The sequence below is a fragment of the Hemitrygon akajei genome, chromosome 10 (genome assembly GCF_048418815.1).
Source record: "Hemitrygon akajei chromosome 10, sHemAka1.3, whole genome shotgun sequence".
Taxonomy (NCBI): domain Eukaryota; kingdom Metazoa; phylum Chordata; class Chondrichthyes; order Myliobatiformes; family Dasyatidae; genus Hemitrygon; species Hemitrygon akajei.
The window spans coordinates 71,842,980-71,860,677 of NC_133133.1; positions in this window are offsets into that span (position 1 = coordinate 71,842,980).

Below are 17,698 nucleotides of genomic sequence, written 5' to 3' on the forward strand. Positions count from 1 at the left end.
CCCAGAACAGATCCCTGAGGCACACCAATGGTCACCAACCTCCATGCAGAATATGACCCACCTACAACCGCTCTTTGCCTTATGTAGGCAAGTGTTGGGATCCGGTCCGTTCCGAGCCCGTGTTCAGGGTCTTGATCCGGTCCGTGGACTCCGGACTCCTGGTCTTGCAGCTGTCCCTCCCGTCACCCTTGAGACAGTTAGGATCCTCCTGGCTTAAAGAGGCATGCCTGTGGCCAATTCAGCTGCAGGTGTTTATAAGGGGCCTTGGGACTGAGACCAGGCAGGTGGTCATTTTGTTCTGTATCATGCTCTCTGTGCTACATCCTGTTTACCCTGCCTGGGTTCTGACCTACTCCACGTCCTGTTTACCCTGCCTGGGTTCTGATCTGCTCTGTATTTGTTCTGTCCAGGTTGGTCTTGTTCCCCTGCTTTTTCTTGCATGCACTAGTCCTGCTGCTCTGCCCGTTTCGCCTTGCTCATGCTGTCGTGCTGTCTGCCTGCATCTCCTGAGCTACCTGGGGATCATGGTCACCCTGGACTTAGTCCCCATTCTACCCCTTTGCCTCTGTTGGGCAGGTCTGGCTGGACTGCTGCTGCATGGGACATTCTGCCCTTTCCTAACCATTACCCCTGTTGGGCAGATCTGGCCGGACTGCCGCTGCCCGGCGGGGTGTTCTGCCCCTTCCCCCCCCCCCACCCCCGGCTTCCGAGGGGTTGTGCCCTGCACCTGCCTAGGAGTCCGCGTCTTGCCCAGGCCTCCGTGTTTCTGCCTGGGAGGTGGCCCTACCTGGGATATACGTGGCCCGCCCAGAGGGGGGAGGGGGGGGGTTTCCTCCAGCCAAGCCATGTACCTCGACCCCGCCTTCTGCCTGAACTCTGGAATCCTGCTCTGCCTGCATGAACCCCAGCATTACCCCATGCATGCCATGGCATCCCCCTCCTGTCATACCCCTAGTACTTTAGTGCCTGTGTCCTGCACTTGAGTCCATTCCTGTCCCTGCTCCTGACAGCAAGCCAGTTCTTAATCCACAAAACAATGTCCCCTTGGATCCCATACCCTCTTACTTTCTCAATAAGCCTTGCATTGGGTACCTTAGCAAATGCCTTGCTGAGATCCATATACACTACATTCACTAGTCCTCCTTCATCAATGTGCTTAGTCACATCCTCAAAAAATTCAATCAGGCTCGTAAGGCACAACCTTCCCTTCACAAAGCTATGCTGACTATTCTTAATCATATTATACCTCTCCAAATGTTCATAAATCCTGCCTCTCAGGATCTTCTCCATCAACTTAACAACCACTGAGGCAAGACTCATTGATCTATAATTTCCTGGGCTATCTCTACTCCTTTCTTGAATAAAGGAACAACATCAAGAACCCTCCAATCCTCTGGAATCTCTTCTGTTCCCATTGATGATGCAAAGATCATCGCCAGAGGCTCAGCAATCTCCTCCCTCGCCTCCCACAGTAGCCTGGGTTACATCTCATCCGGTCCTGGTGACTTATCCAACATGATGCTTTCCAAAAGCTCCAAAGCATCCTCTTTCTTAATATCTACATGCTCAAGCTTTTCAGTCTGCTGCAAGTCATCACTGCAATCACCAAGATCCTCTTCCATAGTGAAGTATTCATTAAGTACCTCTGCTATTTCCTCCGGTTCCATACACACTTTCCCACTGTCATTTAGGATGGAGATGAGGAGAAACTGCTTTTTCCAGAGTAGTGAATCTGTGGAATTGTCTGCCCAAAGAAACAGAAAAGGCTCCCTCATTAAATATATAGTATTTAAGACTCAGTTAAATAGGTTTTTGCAAAGCAAGGGAAGTAACATTTATGATGAAAAGGCATGTAGTTGGAGCTGCATCAACAGATAGATCAGCCATGATCATATTGAATGATGGAGCAGGCTGGATGGGTGAGATGGCCAACTTCTCCTCCTCCTTCCTATGTTTTTAACACTAAAGGGATTGAGGGATATCGGGAGAAGACTAGAACATTTTACAGAAATGGGTCATCAGCCCTTGACTGTGTTGAAAGTTTGGGTAGGAGCTGGAAAAGTTTGGGCTGAATGCCCTCCTCTTGCTCCTATTTTCTATGTTTCCATTCAAGAAATGTGAGATATTAATAAATGTGTTAGTCTGAAAATAAGAAATTGCAGATCAAGCAAAGAAACCTATTAGAGTATATTTTTATATTATGCTAAAAACATTTTAATGATCAGATTAGATGACATTAATTTGTTGCTATACCATTTATACCCTTGTGCAATAAAAATCCTTGTCTGCATGAAGCTCACAGTGTAAACATGATGAAAAATAAATACAACAATAAAGGAACGGTGAGCATAAAACAGCAAATTGGTGCTAAATTTGTAGAACAATATGAAGTAGCTAAAACAATAATGACAATAAAGGAATAGCTAAGGGAAAATTTAAAGGAGATGTGGAAGACAAATTGCTTTATACAGAGAGTTGTAGGAACCTAGAGTGTTCTGCCTGGGGAGGTGGGTGCAAACAGATAAATAGCAATGCTTAAGAGGCATTTAGACAAATACATGATAGACAGGAAATGGCAGGACATGGACCATGTGCAGGCAGGTAGGATTAGTTTTGCATAGTAGCTGATGCAGTGGGTCAGGCAGCATCTGTGGAAAGTTGCAGATCCAAAACACATGGTTAGACTAGGACAAAGAGGTAAGATGGCCATCTTAAGTTGCATGGAAGTTAGTGGGAGGAACAGTGAGGACAAGGTCTTTGTTTTATCATTTTAAATCTTTTGTGCCATGTCTCCAATAAATAGGAGGAGTCACTGGATTACTTTTCAGTAAAGCTAAAACGATGTTCAGTCATCTGTGACATTTCTCTCCATATCCGTAGCCCACAAAGACAACAATTTAAGGTTCCTCGTCCTTGCCCTGGTCTGAATATGCATCTTCTACTGGTTTCCCTCCTTTACCTTCTCTTGGAATTTACCTTGTCTATGTCTGCTCCCTTTAATTTTCCCTAACTATTGACTACCAAAATTCTCTTCATTCACACCCTGTCTGCCAAATTGGACGTAACCAGCTTTCTTCACATAAAACCATCTCTAACCTTTACAAACAAGCTGTCACTTATTAAGTTCAAACACCAGGTAAATGGAATTTATATCCAATCAGATTTCTACTATTTCTAAATCAATAATCATCAAATTAAAATGGAAACTTCTGTACTTGCCACTGTGTTAAACTATCCCTCTGCTTCCTTCTCAATCTACCTGCTGTTTCTACATGCCCCTCATCTGATTGGATCCTATTCACCTGGTTCCATCTTTATTTGCCCAGTAAAATCCTCCAGCCCTAATTGGGCTCTTAGAAACCAACTGAATAACAACTGAACCTCTTGACAATGTTTGTTGCTGTCAGAGCACTGGTGTTCTTCCACACAGTCACCTAGTCTACACTTTAAATCATACACTATGCTATATAAGATAATTAGGGCATGTAATATGCGAATTGGAAGTATCTACTTTTCGTGGCAGAGTCAATAGCTAGCATTGAAAGTAAACCAGAAAAATGCTGGAACCACTCGCAGGCCTGACAACATTGGTGGAGGAAGAATTTACCCTATCTATACCTCTCAAGTAAGATAAAAAAAATATTGGACATGGTCCCGGTATTCTCCTTGTTTGCTTCCCATAATATCCAAGGATGCACCTGGTTAGTCACTGGAGATTTTATTCACCTTTATATATTACAAGACTTTTTGCTGTTTTACAAAGCTGTATCATAACCTCTCTGCTCCTACATTCTACAGCAAAATATAGTGAAATCTATTTTGGTAAGATTTATGGTTATTTAGTCTGGTTTCTAAGAAAGCATTGGCCCAGATTTTGTTTTTATCTTGTTATTCGGGAATTAAAGCACGTCAGACATCAAGTGACTGTATGATCTTATTTGATCTAGTCCAAGATTTGTTTGAGGCTTTCAAGTGAAATCAAAAATTGATTCGTCATCATCTTGTAGCAGTGCCTTGTCTCAGGTTGGATCCAGGTGGAATTTCTGACTTCTTAATCCAAAATTCCCCCAAATACCATTTTAGACTATGGGTTCAAGCTTCTTTTCTGAGGTTCCTTTGTGAGTCTCATTCTTGTTTATGGTCTGATGATATAATTCTTTCATATCCACTCTATCTGTGCCTTTCAATATTCGGTAAGTTTCAATAAGTTGTCTAAACTTCAGCAAGTACAGGTCCAGAGCCATCAAATGCTCCTCAAATTAATCCTTTCATTCCTGGGATAATTCTGGTGATCTCCTTTGAACCGTCTCCAATGCTAAGTCATCCTTTCTTAGATAAGGGGACCAAAATGTGCTCACAATACTCCAAGTGCCTTATTAATCCTCTGCATTGTATTTTAACCACTAGTCATTGGCAGCCATTAAGAGAAGTGTCCCTTTATTCCCACTCTTTGCTTCCTGTCAATCAGCCAGTGTTCTATCTACATATATTGGTAACTTTCCTGTACTACCATGGGCTCCTAACGGGTTAAGCAGCCTTTTGCATGGTACCTTGTCAAAGGCCTTCTGAAAATCCAAGTACAGAATATCCACCCACTGTACTTGCTATTTCCTCAAAGACTTCCAATAGATTTGTCAGGCAAGATTTTCCCTTAAGGAAACCATGCTGACTTGGCCACAAAGCCATGAACTCCATCATTGACATATAGGTGGTCCCATCACTGACCCCTGTACTAGCCACCAGTACCCAACCAGAAAAAAAACCTCTTTATTATCACTCTTTGCCTCCTGCCAGACATCTAGTCTCCCATCTGTGCATACAGACAAGGTGTCTTCCAAGCCTTTATCAATATTTGGCCAGCATACAAAACTCCTATCAATGACTGACATGGATATTCCTCATCCAGGTACATCTAGGTGTTTTCTGAAAACACATGTGATAACCATTCCTTTTCTCCATTCTAAATGAATCTGACTTATATTACAATATACTAACTGCAAAACTGCCTATCCCAGAAGCTGCAGTTGCTGTAATTCCTGATTCAGGATGTAGAAATGACAGTAAGTGTTTGTGATCCATAATAAGTTTCGGGGGATTGATGGAATTGCTTCACAATGTAAGTAACTGCCTTGTCAATTTGTGAGTGGTTTTGTTCACTTTTGATGAGAGTATGACAAGTAGATAATGTAAGCTGTCACATCTATCATGGCTGTAACCTGAAAAACTGTATTCCAGTTTTAGGGTTCTCTTTGGTTTATGGTAAGCCGACAGAAATTTGTTTCTCGCTAACTGATAAAGCATGGAAACAGGTCATCAAGTCTGTACTTGCCATCATCTCCCCATCTACAGTCATCCTATATTTAAAATTCTTCACATGTTCTCATCAACACCCCATAATCTATTACTCACAAATTACAGAGAGGCAGAGCAAAGTCAAGATGTTGCTAAACAGTGACTCCTTTGCTTGCATCATCGGAAACAGCTCTATTTCCATCTTTAATACCTCTAATTTTCCCTTTCAGGGATCTTTTGAAGACCCTGACCTGGAGTTACACGCTGACTTCGGTTCTTTATGGGAATGGGACCCATTTTCGTTGTTTCAGGACTGGCTGTTGTTCAGCACACCAAGGGTTCGGCCTGAAAGCCCGGCTCAGTATTGGAAGCCTAGGATATTGGGGCTCTGGAGATGGGAGGATTGAGGGCCAGTGTCACGGCAGGAGACCCGTGTGTCTTTGGGGATTCGGAAAATCTTCTGCTGTGTGCCCAAAGACCCGGAATCTTTGAAATCTTTGGGAACAAAGCTCAGAAGAAGCAACGTAATGGAATTTTAACATCGTAAACCAGTGAGTTGTTAGTTATGTCTCCCTGCTCGCTGGGGAAAAGAAGGAGACACCTCCTTCTCCCTTATTAGAGAGAGAGAGGACCTGTGGTATGTTGAATACCGGGTGAATGAGTAGTCTTCGGGGTAACTGCAAGTCTGTGTCTTTGCTATTGCTTTGCTCACGCTTGAGTGCTCGGTGGTGGGTCCTGATGCTTTGTTTGCTGGTGGGGGCAGGGGGTATTGCTGCTTTCTGCCGCTTATGCGCAGGAGAGAGGGGAGCTGGGGGGGACTTTGGTGTTCTTACATTTAACCGTCATTCATTCTTTGGGGCATTCCTCTGCTTTTGTGGATGTTTGCAGAAAAAAGCATTTCAGGATGTATATAGTATACATTTCTCTGACATTAAATTGGACCGAATCTTTGAATTTACAGTGGACAATTAACTTACGATCTTACACATCTTTTGGTTGTGGGAAATACCAGAACTTCCAGTGGAAAGATAAGAAACTTCACACAGACATGGCCAGAGGTCAGGATGAGACTCAATGGAGTAATAGAGCATGGAAACAAACCATTCAGCCCATCATGTCCATACTAACCAATAGACAATCTTCTCCCATCTCTTGGTCGATAGGCATCTATGCATCGGTGATTCAGATGGGTGTCTATTTACTTTTTAAGTGCCATCAGTGCTTCCGCCACTCTGTCAGGCATTGTATTCCAGGTACTCATCACTCTTTGGGTGAAAAGAATACCCCCCATCCCATACCTCTTAACTCTGATCGTAAATCTACATGTTCTAGTTTTATCTACCTGTGACATGGGGAAAAGTTTCCCGGTGGTTACCTAGTCTGTACCCCTTGCAATTTTATATAATTTAAGTACCTCCCTTTGTAATCCCCTCCTCTCCAGGAAAAAGGAGAAATGACCTCCACTCTGTCCTCATAAATGTAATACTCCATCTAGGGCAACATCATGGATAATCTTCTCTGCAGAGCTATCTCATCTTTTCAAGAGAATGTTGACTAGAACATCATGCAGAATCCCTTGGGTGGTGTTCACTACTCTTTGTTTCATCTGTAAACTTGCCCCCAGATCAATATTTAAGTCATTCACATATATTACAATTAGCAATGGTCTTAGGATCGACCTATTGGGAGCACTGGTATTCATAGATATTCAACCACAGAAAGAGCCCTCCCTACTTCTATCCAAAAGCCAATTAAAAAGGGATGCCACATTTGCTATCAGCTGGCACCTCATTTGAATTTCACCCAGCCCTGGAGATATATCCATCTTTAAGACAGTCAAGGCATTGAGTACCTCTTAACATGCACCAGAATTTAATCTTGCCCTTCACAGATTGAACCCAGGTCTCTTGCTCTGTGAGTGATTAACTATGCCACTATGCTGGCCATTGTACCGTACTCAAATATACAGTAGTTGCATTGAAAGCGTGCTGATTGAAGTTTTGTAGGAACTTGGATCCTACCAATTGTATATAGAGGTCTTGGAAGATAGGCAAAAGAACATTTTTTTCTGTGTATAGTCTTATTTAAAGTTAGCCTGCTGAAGCTGCATAATTTTACTGCCTTTGATTTACGTAAATATTGAAGTTCCTCAATTACTGTGTGACTTTGACCAGAATGTTTTACAAGGAATAAGGAAGTGGCAATGGTTTGCAGAAGACTGGTTTGATCCCTATTTTAACCTTTCTACATACTAGGTATTCCAACAAACACATTTTAGAAGATTTCATTGTAAATGAACAGAACATCTCCAGATATGACAGCTCTGTATGCTGAATGATGGACTGAAATTAGCTGCCAAATCCAGTAGCATTTGGTGACATAATTAAGTTAGAGAGGGTATTGAAAATTTCAGGAGGATGTTGCTTGGAATGGAGGGCTTAAGATATCAGGATAGGTAAGTCTATTTTTCCTGGAACCAAAGAAACACAGAGCCAGACAGCAGGGAAATAGGCACTTCAGTCCAACTCGACTGTGTCAACCAAGGCGTTTTACTTAGCGGTCTATAAACCAACCTTACCATGTGGGATTTTGTCAAGGTCCATGTAGATAACTTCTACCACTCTGTCCTTATCAATTCCTTTGGTTACCTCTTCAAAAAACACAGTCTAATTAGTGAGATATGTTTCCCCAGCACAAATCCATGCTGACAAACTCTAATCAATTCTTGCCTTTCCAAATGCAGATAGATCTTGTCTCACAGAATCCCCTCCAGTATCTTTCCTATCATTGACATTAAGCTCACCAGTCTGCACCATTCCATGGCTTGTCCGTGAAGCCCTTCTTAAATAAAGGTACAACATTTTCCATCCTCCAGTCTTCCACCTCGCCTATAGGTAAGGAAGGTAAAAAAATCCCATCCCAGGGATCCGGCAGTCTCATCCCTTGCTTTCCATAATGTCCAGGGATATTCTTGGCAATTTATCCCATTTTATGCATTTGATTACTGCTAGTGGCTCTTTTTTCATAATGTTGAAATATTTCAGGATATCATGTTTTGTCTTCCATTCTCCAACTTTAATGACCTTCTCACAGTGAATCAAATGAGAAGTATTTAATCAAATCCTTGTCCATTTCCCATGGTCAAAACAGAGACAACCACATTGATCTTTAAGGGGACCTATTCTCTCCCTAATTACCCTTTCTATTCTTAGTATACTCTATTTACAGTCCCTTGTGAAAGCATACGGCCCCTAACTCTTTGTTCCCATAGATGAGTATTATAGCTAGGGATTTTGATCAATTTAACTGTGAATCACAAGCTCCTTTTTTTACGCAGTAGAACCCTCCCCCACAAAAAAAAAAACAACAGGGAAAATTGTAAAGCATGAAAAACAAAAAATTCAAAAATGGAGTAGTTGGTGGACTCTGGCCATAGAGTAGTGGTAGATAGCATTCTTGAGGTCTTGCCAGAGATGTTCAATTGGGTTAAGGTCAAGACTCTGATGGGATCATTCAACGACATTAATTTTCTTCATTTGAAGCCATATCATAGTTGCTCTGGCAATGTGCTTTTTGTTATTGTTCTGCTGAAAGACAGACTTCCTTCCCAGTTGAAGCTTTCTGGCAGAGGCTAACAGGTTTTGATCCATGATCTCTCTGTGAAAGGCAGCATTCATCTTCCCGTTAATCCTGGCCAGTTTTCTAGTCCCTGCTGCAGAAAAGCATCCCTGTAGCTCCACCGTACTTTACACTAGGGACGGTGATACGTGGCTGATGCACAGTATTAGATTTATGTCATATGTACCACATAGTGTTGAGGCCAAAATGTTTCACTTTAGCATCATCCAATCACAAGACCTTTTTCCACATCTGTACGTTATCTTCTAAGTGACACACTACCAAGTCTTTATGCTTTTTTAAAAATATAGACAGAGCTTCTTCCTTGCCACTTTTCCATATATACCCTTTTTGTGCAAGGTCTTAGAGATTGTGGATCCATGAACTTCATCTCCAGTTGCAGCCACTGACTTCTGCAGCTCACTCAGAGTGACTGTTGGTATCACAGTAGACTCTCTTACAGGTGCCATTCTTCTTCAGCGTGCCTGTGGTTTTAAATGTTTCATGATGGACTGAACTGAGCTCTGAGGTACTTTCAGTGCCTTTGAGATGGTCCTGTACCCTTTCCCAGATCATTTCCCTGACTTGTCTCAAATGCTCTTTTGTCTTCATTTTGGTTTGGTCTGTGGAAAATCTATTGTACTGTTGGACCTTACAGAGAGAGAGAGAGAGCGAGAGAGAGTGGGGGTGGGAGGTATTTATTCTTATGAATTCTTTGGAAACAGGTGATGCTTCAAAGTCCTACGTCAACAAAATGGGTGAGTTGGTATCTTTTTTTTCCTCACCTGCTTTCCTTCTTAATGTACTTATACATCCTTCATACTCATCAAGGGATTCACTAGATTCAAGTTACTTGTGATTCAGCAATTCAGGAACAGCTCCTTCCTCTCTGCCATCCAATTCCTAAATGGACATCGAACCCTTGGACAATTCCTCACTTTTTAAAAAATATACAATATTTCTGATTTTTACACGTTTTTAATCTATTCAACATACGTATACTGTAATTGATTTATTTATTTTTTTTTCTCTCTTCTATATTATGTATTGCATTGAACTGCTGCTGCTAAGTTAACAAATTTCATGTAACAAGCTGGTGATAATAAACCTGATTCTGATTCTGTATCTGACATAGGATTTCTTCTTTTTCTTTACCAGTCCTTCAAAATCCATGAACAGCCAGGATTTCCTAATCTTGCCAGGCTTACCCTTCTTTCTAAAAAAGAATATGCTAGCAGTGAAATATTCCTATCTCACTCCTATCTCCCATTTGCTAGATGTCCCTTTCACTGCAAACAGCTTTTTCTGATCAAACTTTGTATGTTCCTGTCTATTGCCATCAAAATTATCTTTGCCCCAATCTAGGACCTTAATATATAGACCTTTTTATAAGTGTTTTAAAACTAATAGCATTATGGCCAGTGAGGCTGAGAGGTGACATAACAGGGCTTTATAAAATTATGAGAAGCATAGATAGTCAGTATTTCCTTCCCATGGTAAGATTGTCTAAAACTAGAGGGCCCAGGCTTAAAGTGAAAGGGAGGAGGTTTACAGGGGATCTACGGGTAAAATTTTCACAGAAAAATTGATTAGTATCATGGATGAGCTGCCAGTGGAGGTTGTAGCAGAAACAGTAAGAACTTTTAAGAAGCATCTTGACAGGTATCTCCTGAATGAATAGGACACAGGACATGGAGTTAATTCAGACAATTGGGATTAGCATAAATAGACATGATGTTTGGTAAAGTGTGGTGAGCCAAGTTCTGCTTCTATCCAATACAACTCTATGAACCTATAGCATGGCTAAACATTGGAAGTTCTAGACTCAGACCATAATAGCATTCCATTTGCTGTCTCTGTCACCAAACCTTCAAAGCTCCAGCACAGGATCTCACAATGTCCACACCTAACAGGATGCCAATTCAAACTAAACCTCTTCTTCTGTGCATGATCTGTATACCTCCATTCCCTGCATATTCATGTGTCTAACAGCCTCTAAAACCCTGCTATTGTATCTGCTTCCACCACTACACCTGATAACTCATTCCAGATACCTATCATACTATATGGAATAAAAACATGCCCAGCACATCTCCCCTTCTCAATTTAAATGCATGTGTCTAGTACTTGACATTTCTACTCTGGGGAAAAAGATTCTGTCTGCCTTATGTGTGCCTCTCATAACTTTATAAACTTCTATGAGGTCTTTCTTGAGCTCTTGACACTCTAGAGGAAACAAGCCAAGTTTGTCTAACCTCTCTTTATGGTTTATACCCTCTAAGATCAGGTGGTATCCTTATAAACCTCTTCTGCACCATTTCCAAAACCTCAATATACTTCCAGTACAAAATTCAAAGTTCACAGTACATTTAATATCAAAGTAGGTTTACTGTATATAACCTTCATATCTGTTTTCTTGCAGACAGCCACAAAATAAAGAAACCCATTAAAAACCCCACACAACTAAGACCATCAAATACCCTATGTGAAAAGAAAAGAACAAATCATACAAGAAATAAAAATGTGAACAAGTAACACGGAGAACATGAACTCTAAAGTGAGTTCACAGCCACGGAGTCAGTTCAGTGCTGAGGCAAGTGCCGATGATTGCAGAATCCGTTCGGCACTGAAGTGAGTATATCTCGCAGAGTAGTGAGCTGAACCCCCGTTCGCCTTTTGCCCTCGGCCTTGATGTCTAGATCAAATCACGCAAAAAGTATAAAAAGTAGTCAACAAAAAGCACATAGAACATCAACTGCAGAGTCCCCAAAAGTGAGTCCACAGCTGCTGAGGCAAGTGAAGCCCGTCCAGGAGCCCAATGGCTGCAGAGCAGCACCTGCTCCTGAACATGGCCGCACGGTACGCAAGACACCTGCACCTCCTGCCCGACAGTAGTAGTGAGAAGAGAGGGAGGCGGGTCAAATGTAGGCAGATGGCACTGAACACCTGCTCATTTTCAGTCCTTGTCCTTGACTATTTTAATCTTGCTCGGTGTTTTAATCGGCACGGAGTAATGGGCGACCGTCGACGCAGCGTCCATCCCCAGTGATGGTCATACCAGCTCTCATGAGAGTCCAGTTTGCCAAATTGCACAGGGGATCACAAAAGCACCAGACCATTCAGTTGGTTCGAAGGAAAATCCTTAAAAGAGAAATTAAAGGCTGCGGACTGCAGTGATCATAGTTTAGGAGTATATCTACTAGAGTATAGAAGTACGTGTACCAGTAATGGGGCAAACACAAATATCTCAGTTCAGCCTAACCAAAATTTTATGTAGCTATAATATAATTATCTACTCTTACACTCTGTGCTGCATTCAATGAAGGCAAGCATTTTTACCACCCTATCCCCTGGCCTGGTCACTTTCAGGGGGATATGGACTAGGCACCAAGACCCTTCAATATATCAGGGTCCTGCCATTAACTTAGCTGTATACTTTCCCTTACAGTTGACTTCTTGAATTGCAACATCTCACACTGGCTCAAATGAAACTCCACCTGCCATTTTTGGGCCTATATTCGCAAATGATTCATATTCTGCTATAATCTTTGACAATCTCTACCATGTTTACAGCTCCACCAAGCATGGCGTCATTTGCACACCCATCTCTGTTTTCATCCAAGTCATTTATACTGTATATCACAAACAATAGAGGAACCAGGACCGATCTTTGTGGCAACGGACCCCTTGCAGAATAGCAACCACCACACATTGGATGTGCAATCCAATTTGGAATCCAGACTACCAAGTCACCTTTGACCCCATATCCGCTGAATCAACCTACCATCAGTGACCTTATCATGTGTCCTACTAAGGTCCATGTAGGCAACGTCCACTGCCCTAAGCTCATCAATCACCTTCACCTTCATCCTCAAAAACTGAGTCAAGTTTGTAAAACATGACTTTCCCTGCACCAAGCCATGCTGGCTGATCCTAATTAGGCCACACTTTTCAAAATTCAGATGAATCCTATTCATCTCCAGTATTGACCCTGATACTGATGTAAGCCAAACTAACCTATCACTTCCTTTCTTCTGGTAAAAGTAGAGCCTAAACATGCAATGAAAGCAATCTCTTGGGGAATTACTGCTGATACGTCCACAAAACTGAATCACGCCACTCACTTCTCATTTCTCAAACAATGCTTTGGGAATTCCCCTTTGAAAGTTACATTTGTGGCCAGCAAAGGATGGAATTCCTTGATTTCCCCCACACTGAATTTGGTATCTGACAAGTCACATTAAAGATACGTGCCTGTGTACCTAACAGCTTTTGATTAGATCTTTCATCCCCTATACTTCACTCCTACCTTAAATGGTTTTGGTTTAAAATACTCTTTTTAACTTTCAAACTACCTCTACAAGGAAATGTTTTTCCACTTTCTGTGTTGCTACTAAGTTATTGAGTGTACAGTTTGCTTCAGAATTGGTATCTGTATTGAAAATAATGTCCCTTTGCATTATTCAATGTGCTTCATTATCAACCGCAGGGATATTATTGGGCATGAAAGCCATCTCTATCCTTTCCATGTAGGATGTGGACAAGTTACACCTTATAGACAAGGCTGTCTTTCAATTTGGATTATGTTTCAGTTCATGTTTCTTTTTTCCCACAAAAGAAAAATGCCAACTGCTCTAATGTGTGAACAGCCTCTGCTCAGCATGTCTCACAATCCTGTCCATCTTGGTTTATTTATACTTTAAAATCTTTTGTACAGCTTTAAAAATGATGGATGTATCTGCTGCTCGCCAGTTTCTTTGATTCACAAGGCCTGTACTCAGCAAATTCAAAGATTGGCCCTGTTTTTTGTCAATGTGTGTCCCTGATTCAGGGTCTCAATTTAGAGCCTCAGCCAGTCCTTTCCCTTCACAGTTGCTGTCTGACCTGTTAAGTTTGCTCTTTGCTTCTTTTTTTTTGCTAATTCTGCTGATTTTTCTTCACAGACACTGAGTTTCCCTGGGGTTCCTAGGCAAATACAAAGTAGCACCCTGTTCAGAGGTGCAACAACAATTATGACTTTTGAACTGTTTTTCCCTTGAGTGCTGATGTGCTTCAGAGCCAGAAAACTATTTTTGATACCATTATAATGTATCTTGGCTGTTGTTGGATTGTACTGGGATTGAGGAGCGCTCAAACCATAACAACATATGTAGGACAGATGGCTCCAAGTAAGAGTGAGTCATTCATTTTGGTATTAATTTTTATATTTACAGCTGATACGTAAACACACCATTCTCATATTCTATGTTAATGTTGTGCATAAAACTTTGCTTAGAGTACTGTGCACAGTCCTGGTCACCCCATTACAGGAAAGATGTGGAGCCCTTGGGAAGGCTGCAGCAGACACTAACCAGGCTGCAATCTGGATTAGAGAAAACGTCCTATAAGGGGAGATTGAACAAACTCAGATTGTTACCTCTGGTGCATTGGAAGCTGAGCAGAGACCTGATAGAAGTATATAAAATTATGACAGACATAGACAGATTACACAATCCAAATCTTTTTCCTAGGGTAGAAAGGTCAAGTACTGGAACATGTACATTTAAGGTGAGGAGGGTAATTTTAAAGGAGATTTATGAGGCACATCTTTTACACCAAATGCAGCAGGTGCCTGGAACAGGCTGCTCGGGATGGTGGGGGAAGCAAATAGTATCAGGGTATTTAAGAGGTTGCTAGACAGACATATGAACATGCGGGGAATGGAGGGATATAGATCATATACAGACAGATTCAGAATCACTGACATATGTCATGAAGTTTGTTGTTTTGCAGCCGCTACAATATATAAAATAAATAAATACATAGTGCAAAAAGACAGCAAGACAGTGAGGTAATGTTAATGGGTTCTTGGATCTTCCAGAAATCTGATGGCTGAGGGGAAGAAGCTGTCCCTTAAATGCTGAGTGAACACCTTCAGGATCCTTTATCTCCTCTCTGATGGAGTAATGAGATGGCAGAAGAGATTTAGTTAAATTTGGCGTCATATTCAGTGCAGGTTGGTTGGTGGGTTGTAGAGACCTGTTCCTAAGCTATATGTTCTATGGCCTGTTGTAGCTTTCCAGACCGGGTTCCAGCACTTGTAGTTTGTTCCAACGCTGACTCAATATTCCTTCGGCTTCAGCATCACTGGCTCCCAACCTCCCCACCTCAGTAAATCCCCAGAAACAGGTGTATTCCAGTTCTGTCCTCTCTCTTTGCTTTTATAATGTTCTACTGAACCAAACTCTTTCTGTAAGATCTCTTGTAGTGAAGTCTGGATAGGGATGGAGTTTCAGCAGCTGCCAGGCTAAGGCTGACAGCAGAGTTTGTTGCAGACTGGCTAAAATGTTGGAACTATACATAGCTCAACAACAATCAGAGTGCAAAGCCTGCCTGATCCTGAACTATTAGCTCAGAATAATTTAAGAATAACAGTAAAGAAATTGTGGATGTGATGGAAATACAAACCTAATTCTTAATTTAGTGGAAGTTGCAGTTTCTCAAAATCAGAATGTTATGAAAACAATCTATTGACATAAATCCGGTTGTGGTGTATATATTAAAAACGTTTGGCAATAAAATGAACTTATCTTCTAGTAGCACTCATGCTGAGTAATTATGCTTACTTAGAAAAACAAGTAATCACGAGACATTAAATTATGTAGCTCCAACTGGAGTCAACTTGCTATAAGATAAACTCTGTTACCTCAGATGGACTCTGGGCCAACAGAGATTTGTTTGCCTTGACATTGGGTGTAATGAATAATTTGTCTCTTTTTAGGGAGACTAGATAGGTTTAAGTTTTTTTATCTATTCATTTACAGGATGTGGGCGTCGCCAGCTAAACCAGCATTTATTGCCCATCCCTGATTGACAGCCACATGTAAGATTAAGAAAGATGTGCAAATTTATTAACCATGGAAGTGTGAACTGTGTGATATCTCATTGCACTTCTCCTTAGAATAGGATGACAAAGAATTCCAGAACCTCTGAGGCCTCAAATCCAGCTTTCAATTGTCTCTAGGTCCCTGGTAGGCAGAAGAACACAAGACTCATTACTCTATAAATATTTTACTAAATGTAGTATCTGCAACTTTACATTGTTAACACATCCTTTCTCCGTCATTGACCCAAACCCTCAAAACCCTCAAACCCTGCTTACATTCCATTAAACCAGTGAAGGCATCAAGTAAGGTGGTGGGGGTAAAGGAGGACGTTGATCATCAATATATGGGAGTGATCTGTTGCCATAGCTAAGGAATTCTTCAGTGCCCATTATCGGGAGAGGTGGGCACCCACCATCTCCTGGCTCAGCTGAGAGAGAGCTGACCAAAGAAGTTTGTTTCTAAAAAAAATCATAAAATAAAAGAGAGACCAGAATTTAAATGAATCAGGATATTAATATTAAGAGCAGCTTGGAAGGGCATTTCTTATTGGCTAATTGTGAGACACATCAGCCAATAAAAAAAGCAGGCACTAAAATAGTGTCCATTGTGAGAGTAGGTCAGTGCTTAAGTGATAAGATAAGAGGCTTTGGCAAGAGGCACAGGTAAGGTTGCTTATTTTTTTCAAACCTTATAGCAGGCAGTTAGGGCAGTGGCATGATCCCTCTGCAGGATGTGGGAAATCTAGGAGACTATGGCAGTTGAATGTGTAGCTGAAGAATTGGTGCAGAGGGCAATGTTTCAGATTTGTGGATCATTGGGATCTCTTCTGGGGAAGGTATGACCCGTATGAAAGGGGCAGGTTCCACCTGAAGTCAAGGAGGGCTGATAACTTGGCAGACAGGTTTGCTAAAGCTGGTGAAGAGGGTTTAAACTAGTTTGGCAGGGGTACAGGAACCAGTATTTTCTTTGCATCAAAATTAGGAACAGGAAAAGTACCTACCAGAGGATTGGAATGTTGCAAACCTGGTTTCTTTGTTCAAGAAAGACAGAAGAGATAACCCAGGAAACTATAGACCAGTGAGTCTTACTTCAGTGAAGGGAAAGTTGTTGAAGGAGATCCTGAGAGGCAGGATTTATGAGCATTTGGAGGGACATAATCTGATTGGGATAGTCAGCATGGCTTTGTCAAGTGCAGGTCATGCCTTACAAACCTGATTGAATTCTTTGAGGATTGAACAAAACACATTGATGAAGGTAGAGCAGTGGATGTAGTGTATATGGATTTCAGTAAGACATTTGATAAGGTTCCCTATGCGAGGCTCATTCAGAAAGTAATGAGGTATGGGATCCAAGGAGACCATGCTTTGAGGATCCAGAATTGGCTTGCCCACAGAAGGCAGAGGGTGGTTGTAGATGGTTCGTATTCTGTTTGGAGGATGGTGACCAATAGGTTACCGCAGGGATCTGTTCTGGGACCCCCCCTCTTTGTGATTTTTATAAATGACCTGGATGAGGAAGTAGAAGGGTGGGTTAGTAAGTTTGCTGATGACACAAAGGTTAGGGGTATTGTGGATAGTCTGGAGGGTTGTCAGAGGTTACAGCGTGACAACAATAGGATGCAGAACTGGGCTGAGAAGTGGCAGATGGAGTTCAAACCAGATAAGTGTGAAGTGGTTCATTTTGACAGGTCAAATTTGAAGACAGAATATAATATGAATGGCAAGAATCTTGGCAGTGTGGAGGATCAGTGAGATCTTGGGAACAATGTCCATAGGACACTCAAAGCTGCTGCGCAGGTTGACAGTGTTGTTAAGAAGGGATATGGTGTGTTGGTCTTTATCAACCGTGGTGTTGAGTTCAAGAGCTGTGAGGTAATGTTACAGCTACATAAGACCTTAGTTAGACCCCAGTTGGAGTACTGT